Below are 9,043 nucleotides of genomic sequence, written 5' to 3'. Positions count from 1 at the left end.
TTATGATCTTGCGTTTGAAAGCCCTATTTGAATATCGCGGCCAGCTGTATGTGGCCAGCTGTGTTTGATGGCACGGTACGGTACGGGACAGATACGGGATAGCGCCAGGCGTGACACAAACAAACAAACAAACAAACACACAAATACCAAACGAGAGAGCTTGGAAGCTCAGGGCCCTACGCTATGCTTTTTTGCCTTGATGACCTAGACAAGAAAAAGCATAGGGATGTTATAAATTCTTTAAAAAAATCCTTTTTTTAAGACATAACCTGGGATTCGAACCCGCACTATCGCGCGCCCTGCATGCATCCCCCGATACACTTCGCATACATACTAATTCTTCCAAGTTGTTTCACATTGTGATCTTGCATTTGAAAGCCCTATTTGAATATGCGTTGTGGCCAGCCGTCTTTGATGGCACGGTACGGTAGGGGATAGGTACGGGACAGGTACGATCGAGGGTGATACGACACCGTCTCCCGTACCGTACCGTACCATCAAACACAGCTGGCCACATACAGCTGCCCGCAATATTCAAATAGGGCTTTCAAACGCAAGATAATAACGTGAAGCAACTTGGAAGAATGGGTATGAATGCGAAGTGTATGGGGGAATGCATGTAGGGCGATAGTGCGGGTTCGAATCCCAGGATATGCCTGAAAAAAAAAGTAGGAGAATTGAAAAATTTATAACATCCCATGCTTTTTTGGCGTCAGATACGGATAGCGCCAGGCGTGAAACAAACAAACAAACAAACAAACACACAAATACCAAACGAGAGAGCTTGGAAGCTCAGGGCCCTGCGCTATGCTTTGTTGCCTAGCTCATCGTGCATGTTGTTAGAACTGATGGAAATGCTTTTTCCTTTGATTAGCTACATCACTGTATTGCAAAAACGTTTCAATGAGATACTGAAGTACAAGTAACGTCTTCTGCATAGCTATGGGACCGGCGCTGACTCTGCCGATCACGAGCGTTCTGGAGTCGACGGGATGTCTGTCCTGACGTTTCCTGGGACCGGCGCTGACTCTGCCGATCACGGGAGTTCTTCTTCTTCTTCTTATTATTATTATACTGACGGCAACTAACATCCATTCTGATTGCATTTACTCGTCTCCCTACTTCGTTTTTTTCTTCAGAAAATCTCCCCATACAGCAGGGAGTCGTTTACATAATATGACTCCCTGCTATAGATCTACATGACTATTATACGTTATAATTATTATGCTATCGGCCTACATACCATTCCCGGGCTGGTCGACAGGCGGCCCAGCCAGCCTGCTAGTGGGATCTCGGCCTCGCACACAAATCCACACAAAATGTTACTGCACTGAATGCATTCCCCCGATACACTTCGCATATATACTCATTCTCTTGATGGTACCGTACTCTTGATGGTACGGGACAGGTACGGGATAGCGCCAGGCATGTCGATGGCACAAACAAACAAAAATATTGTGGCCAGCTGTCTTTGCTGGTACGGTACAGTACGGGACAGATACGGGATAGCGCCAGGCGTGACACAAACAAACAAACACCAAACGAGAGAGCTTGGAAGCTCAGGGCCCTGCGCTATGCTTTGTTGCCTAGCTCATCGTGCATGTTGTTAGAACTGATGGAAATGCTTTTTCCTTTGATTAGCTACATCATTGTATTGCAAAAACGTTTCAATGAGATACTGAAGTACAAGTAACGCCTTCTGCATAGCTATGGGACCGGCGCTGACTCTGCCGATCACGGGCGTTCTGGAGTCGACGGGATGTCTGTCCTGACGTTTCTTGGGACAGGCGCTGACTCTGCCGATCACGGGCGTTCTTCTTCTTCTTATTATTATACTGACGGCAACTAACATCCATTCTGATTGCATTTACTCGTCTCCCTACTTCGTATTTTTTTCAGAAAATCTCCCCATACAGCAGGGAGTCGTTTACATAATATGACTCCCTGCTGTATGGGGAGATTTTCTGATTGCATTCACTCGTCTCCCTACTTCGTATTTTTTTAAGAAAATCTCCCCATACAGCTGGGAGTCGTTTACATAATATGACTCCCTGCTATAGATCTACATGACTGTATATACGTTTTAATTACTCAATCTGATACGTTATAATTATTATGCTATCAGCCTACATGCGATCCCCGGGCTGGTCGACAGGCGGACCAGCCAGCCTGCTAGTGGGTTCTCGGCCTCGCACACAAATCCACACAAAATGTTACTGCACTGAATGCATTCCCCCGATACACTTCACATATATACTCATTCTCTTGATGGTACCGTACTCTTGATGGTACGGGACAGGTAGGGGATAGCGCCAGGCATGTCGATGGCACAAACAAACAAACATATTATAGTAGCCAGCTGTCTTTGCTGGTACGGTACAGTACGGTACAGATACGGGATAGCGCCAGGCGTGACACAAACAAACAAACAAACACCAAACGAGAGAGCTTGGAAGCTCAGGGCTCTGCGCTATGCTTTGTTGCCTAGCTCATCGTGCAATTTGTTAGAACTGATGGAAATGCTTTTTCCTTTGATTAGCTACATCATTGTATTGCAAAAACGTTTCAATGAGATACTGAAGTAACGTGTTCTGCATAGCTAGGGGAGCGGCGCTGAATCTGCCGATCACGGGCGTTCTGGAGTCGAAGGGATGTCTGTCCTGACGTTTCCTGGGGCTGGCGCTGACTCTGCCGATCACGGACGTTCTTCTTCTTATTATTATTATACTGACGGCAACTAACATCCATTCTGATTGCATTTACTCGTCTCCCTACTTCGTAGTTCTTTCTAGAAAATCTCCCCATACAGCAGGGAGTCGTTTACATTATGACTCCCTGCTAAAGATCTACATGACTGTATATACGTTATAATTATTATGCTATCGGCCTACATGCGATTCCCGGGCTGGTCGACAGGCGGCCCAGCCAGCCTGCTAGTGGGATCTCGGCCTCGCACACAAATCCACACAAAATGTTACTGCACTGAATGCATTCCCCCGATACACTTCGCATATATACTCATTATCTTGTTGGTACCGTACCCTTGATGGTACGTGACAGGTACGGGATAGCGCCAGGCATTTCGATGGCACAAACAAACAAAAATATTGGGGCCAGCTGTCTTTGCTAGTACGGTACAGTACGGGACAGATACGGGATAGCGCCAGGCGTGACACAAACAAACAAACAAACAAACAAACAAACAAATAAACAAACAAACAAACAAACACCAAATTAAAGCTGTGTGGACCCTGGCTAGCGCCAGACGTTACTGAAGTAACGTCTTCTGCATAGCTACGGGAATTAAAGCTGTGTGGACCCTGGCTAGCGCCAGACGTTATAGGGGATTCACACACACGGGTAAACCTGAGGTCACGGGACAAGGTGAAAGTTCAGACCTTCGGTCAACGGAGTGGGGCTGTTCACACTCGTGGTCAGTTTTGCCTTGGCCCCACGTTTGGCCATGAACTTTTGGCGGGGCAACTCAAAAAATAATCTGTACTGCATTTTTGTAGTACATTCTGTACTGTATCTTGCATTCGCCATGCACGATTTTCCGATGGGCACTGTGTGAAAATGCAAGTTGCGATGCACTCGTACAACTAGGGTTCAGAGTTCTCGCCAAAGACAAGATCTACGCATGCGCGTCTTATAGCCATGGGATTTTTCCCTTGACAAACGCCCTGAGGCCCACGGCCACGGCTTTGCCAATTTTTTCCCGAGAGGTTCTTCCTTTCCCCCAGTACCATAGTTTCCATAACAACTTTCCCATAACCGTGATTTTACCCGTGTGTGTGAATCCCCTATTACTGAAGTAACGTCTTCTGCATAGCTACGGGAATTAAAGCTGTGTGGACCCTGGCTAGCGCCAGACGTTACTGAAGTAACGTCTTCTGCATAGCTACGGGAATTAAAGCTGTGTGGACCCTGGCTAGCGCCAGACGTTACTGAAGTAACGTCTTCTGCATAGCTACGGGAATTAAAGCTGTGTGGACCCTGGCTAGCGCCAGACGTTACTGAAGTAACGTCTTCTGCATAGCTACGGGAATAAAGATTATTATTAATAGCTCTCCTCGACCACCCTGTCACCCCTGATACTCGCTTGACTCCTCTGTCAGATACTTCTTCTTTCGTAAGTTTCTAAGTCCTGTCCTCTCTTTTCTGAATGCGGCTTATCCATTCGCCTCATTGGACCTAGTCTGCAGAAGTCGACGAAGACGAACGAGGAGGCCCCTTTCGGTACCCCTGACGGGAAGGAGAACTGCATGCAGAAGTCGACGAAGACGAACGAGGAGGCCCCTTTCGGCACCCCGTACCGCAAAGTGCCATTGATGAATGTCTTCTGCAACTGGAACGGCCCTGTAAACGCCGTCGCGTGGGCGGACTGAATGCATGCGCGCAGGGCCTAGGGCGAAAATAATTGCTGCAAAGACGTCCGCTCTAGGCCTTTGGAGACATCGTGGGAACTCCTTCCGGTACCCCCGTACCGCAAAGTGCCATTGATGATCGACGAACAATATTGCTGCAAAGACGTCCGCTCTAGGCCTTTGCCTTTGGAGACATGGTGCGAACTCCTTCCGGTATCCCCGTACCGCAAAGTGCCATTGATGAATGTCTTCTTCAACTGGAACGGCCCCGTAAAACGCTGTCCCGTCCGCCGATTGAATGCGCAGACCGAAACGAAAAATATTGCTGCCAAAACGTCCGCTCTAGGCCTTTCGAGGCATCGTGCGAACTCCTTCCGGTACCCCCGTCCCGAAAAGTGCCATTGAGAATGCACTGGCCTGACGCCGTGACGGGAAGGAGAACTGCAGAAGTGGACGAAGACGAACGAGAAGGAATCACGACGAGCGAGCAATGGCAGGACTGTAAGTAATAGCTCAATCAAAACTGAGAACTTGACATTCATGGCACTTGCCACTGCATATTTCTTGTCTACTCACAATGTCTCTCCTCTGCCCCTGTGTGCCTACGGCCCTGTTGCTGCACTGGCCCGATGAATCGAATATCTTCTGCAACTGGAACGGCCCCGTAAACGCTGTCGCGTCGCGTCGGTGGACTGAAGGCGCAGGACGAAAAAATTGCTGCGAAGACGTCCCTCTACGGCTCTCGCTAGACGACGGACCGGTAAGGCACCCCTTGATATGTTGCAAGTGAGTGCGTTCATGAATCCATTCGCATGCATTCAAGTCGTTCGATTTTCATGTCATGAGCCCTGGACCGGAATCGATTCCATGATGTGAATAGCCATGCTAGCCAGGGGCGATTCTGGTTCACCCGGGCAACGCAGTGGCGAGAAAAGAAGCCACGTGTTGAAAAGTCATGACGGTAATAGTGCGTTTCAAAAGTTTAGACTTTTTTGAATAATTCAAATTTAGTTTGGTTCGAGCTTTTAGAGAAATTTCTTCGGAATATTGCTCAGGCAGCTCACGCAATTTTTCTCTAAGCAATTGGATAACAGACGCCCAATTTCGAAATTTTTATGCACAAAATGATCACAGATTTTATGTGGTATAGATGCTGGCCTAACGGTTTTTTGAAACCAGAGGTCTGGACTTTTGAAACGCACTATAAGCTGGTCCGCCACATGCACACAACACCACCAAACCTCTTCCAGCAACAAAATAGGGGAAAGGCAAGATAAAGGCTGATGATATCGGGCTTCATTTACCTTTTATTATTAGTTTGTTTTGTTTGTTATGATTTCTTGGTTTTCCACCCGGTTTAGTTATAATTTAAATTATTATTTGGTGCAGCTTTAGCACTATGTGGTTTATGATTTTCCTTTTTCTTAATTTCGTATTTAGCGCTTTTGGGCGTCATTATTTCTTCTCATTATTTCGCACCAAGGTATTATTTTTGTGGTATTCTCTAGCTTCTGTTTGTTTTGCAGTTGTTCCTTTGCAACCCCCCCCCCCCCATTTTTCGATGCCTAGTTGCAACGCTGACGCCGAGACCTCTGGTCGGTTGCACGTCGTCCCTACATCCCCTATGTTTTGTCCTTTTCCTCGTTTCTTTTTGTTCTCCACCTGTTTTCCAGTAGGGCTGTGTCAATAGTAAAAAAAAAAGGAGGGAGAAGAAAATGCTGGCGAAAATCGTTTATAGAATAACTGAGCACAGTTGCTTCAGCAAAATTTGTTACTCTTGGCGCTGCTGCGCTCCGGTAACAAGCAAGGAACATCATAAGCGGAGCAATCTCGCACCGAGCAGGGAACAGCATTTCTTCTGTCTCGTCATCATCAAACAGCGTCCAGATCCAAGGGAATGCCTCGCATTGTCCATTTTTCAGGCACCACTTAGCGTCAAAGTAAACATGGAATCTTCTATATGCGAAAGTGACTACATCATGTACAAGTACATGTGAAAGAAAAGGGACGAGAAGAAAGTCAGTATCAAACTGCAGGTTTTTTTCTTCGTGCAATCAACGACTTACGGCCCTTTTGACCTTTTGTTCAACGTCATAACCACGTGACCAAAAGCCTCATTGCAATTCACCATGTTCACGCCGTTCGATTACTTGGAAGAAATTACGCACTTGAATCGATTCATGAATGGATTCATGAATCGATTCAAGTGTGTAATCGAACGCACTCACTGTGTGCCAGGGTATCGCGCGATGGTGAATGAGGAATGATGAAGGGACGGTAGACATGTTACCTCAGTCGTGTACTCACATTATCAGATAGAGAGTGTATTGCACTCACTCTCTCTACTCATGTACTTCATTACTTTTAAGGTGTGTGTATACCTTTCCAATATCTCAATGGTGTACAGTTGCACGGCTGGAAGCCGTGTACAATAATCCATGGCGACCGAGGAATCATGAAGGGGACAGTCGGATGGTAGAGCTGTGCACGTAGGTAGAGCGCGTGCAGTGCTCACGTTTCTTTGATAGTGCATTGCGATTTTGTGGATCGCACATGAAATGGATACACAGACAAAGCAGGCCAAGTACATGGCGAGATTTCGCCACAAGACACGCAGTCATGAACCATCAAGGCGACAGACAGAAATTGCACCTGGACACGCAAAGACAAAGCAGGCCGCTTACATGGTGATATCTCGGGAGAAAGCAAAGCAGGCTGCGTACATGGCGAGATTGCGGGGCAAAGACCAGGCCGGGCGCATTAAGACATCGAAGAAGAAAGGAAAAAGCGGGGCATGGGCCAGTCACAAGGAGGGCGAAGGCGAAGCGCATTCAACGACATTTCTGTGCCCCAAGTGGGCGTGACAGTCAACCACAATCTACGTTTGGATGAAAATGCTATTCTTAGTAGACATGCCCAAGAGTATGCGGCATTTGAGGAGAAGGTGTGTAACGTACCCGTATTTTCATGCATTTCGTGCCACATGCTAAGGCGAAGGGAGGAGGTGGTCCCTTTCCCACTTTCAGATTGCAATGGATTTGTGGGAAATCTCATGCACAGACTAACAAGTTACGTGAGTGAAAACCTGCATGCTACAGACGCCATGTTCATTTGCAGGGTTTGCAAACTGTACGTGAAGAAAGACAGCATGCCGCCATCTTGCGTTCTCAATGACTTGCACCTTGACCCTGTACCCCAGTGCTTGTCGTGACTAACTCATTCGAAAAATTACTCACTCAAAAAGTGAAACCCTTCCAGACATGTTACAAGCTAGACACAAAGCATGGCAGTCGACCGCATTCAGAGCGAGTGAGGTGCCAAGAACAAAATACTTCACCTTCCATTGCCCATTGACGGCAACCTGCGTCTCATGCATGACTTGTGTGCTGACAATACAAACATCATAGTGAACTGTGTACCAACCAGTGCGAAGATTGTCTGGAAGCACCTTGTTAGGCCGAAGGTTGTCGTCGCACCCTTGCAGTGGTTATCTGAGGAGGCGAGACGAAAGATTCATGAATTGCTTGCACATTTGTACCAGTTGTACCCGGCTATGCGAGTGCCATGGTGACAAACACATTCTTATTGAGCTTTGAGACACATGTCAGCAGGGCGTTGTTGCATCCCTGACCTCTTGCAGTCATTCCGTGAATGGTATTTTGCGCAAATGTCATGCTTGCTATGTTGTGCTTTGGCCGTCAGCTTGTCTACACGTTGTAGTTGAATTATTGTGTTTCACAACTGACTTCCTGAAGTACGGTGGCCACTGCTTTGCATGGCATTATACATAAAGAATTTCCTGTTTGTGTTGTGTGTCGTGTGCATCCGCGTGTTTGTGTATCTGTGTGCGGAGTAGCGAGGCCGGGGGAGGGCTGGTATGTATCAGTGTGTTATTGCAGTCTGATGGCTACATACAGTACATCGCGCGCGTGCTCATCATGTTTACCTTCGGGGTTGGGGTGGGGAGGGAACGGAAAAAGAATTGAAATTATCCATATAAAAACCGCTCTGTGAGCGGTTCTGAAAAACCTTTACTGGTGCTGCCTCGTCGTAAAAGGAAGAAATTAGAACCGGAGCATTGTCTCCCCAAATGCGAACTGATCCACCTAAATCGCGAATGACCGGACCCGAACGCACAAGTAGCACGAGGTCGGGAGGGTACAGGATCACAGCAATTATCATAGCGTAACACCACCACTAGTACAGCACATTGTACATGGTATCAGTGGCAGTGTAACTTTGCTAGTACACGTACAATTGTAGTTACTTCCGTGGGATATCCAACATGGGAGTTCATCGACGACCATGGCCTATGGTCCGGACCAACGTCCCCATCTGCATCCACAGGTAGGAACCTCGTGCTACTGGTGCGTTCGGGTCCCGTCATTCGCGATTTAGGTGGATCAGTTCGCATTTGGGGGGGGGGGGGGGGGGGGGGGGACAATGCTCCAGTTCTAATTTCTTACTTTTACGACGAGGCAGCACCAGTATAAAGGGTTTTCAGAACCGCTCACAGAGCGGTTTTTATAATTATGGATAATTTATTATTGCGTCAGACATCGCACAGGATCACACCGCACAGTCACAGGGACACGTGCTCACAGTTGTACATAGTCATTGGTGTGTCTGGGGGAATACAATCAGGTTGCGTGTTCCCGAGGCCGAGATCTCAACAG

Source organism: Sycon ciliatum, chromosome 4 (assembly GCF_964019385.1).
Source record: "Sycon ciliatum chromosome 4, ocSycCili1.1, whole genome shotgun sequence".
Classification (NCBI taxonomy): Eukaryota; Metazoa; Porifera; class Calcarea; order Leucosolenida; family Sycettidae; genus Sycon; species Sycon ciliatum.
This window is presented reverse-complemented; position numbering follows the sequence as displayed.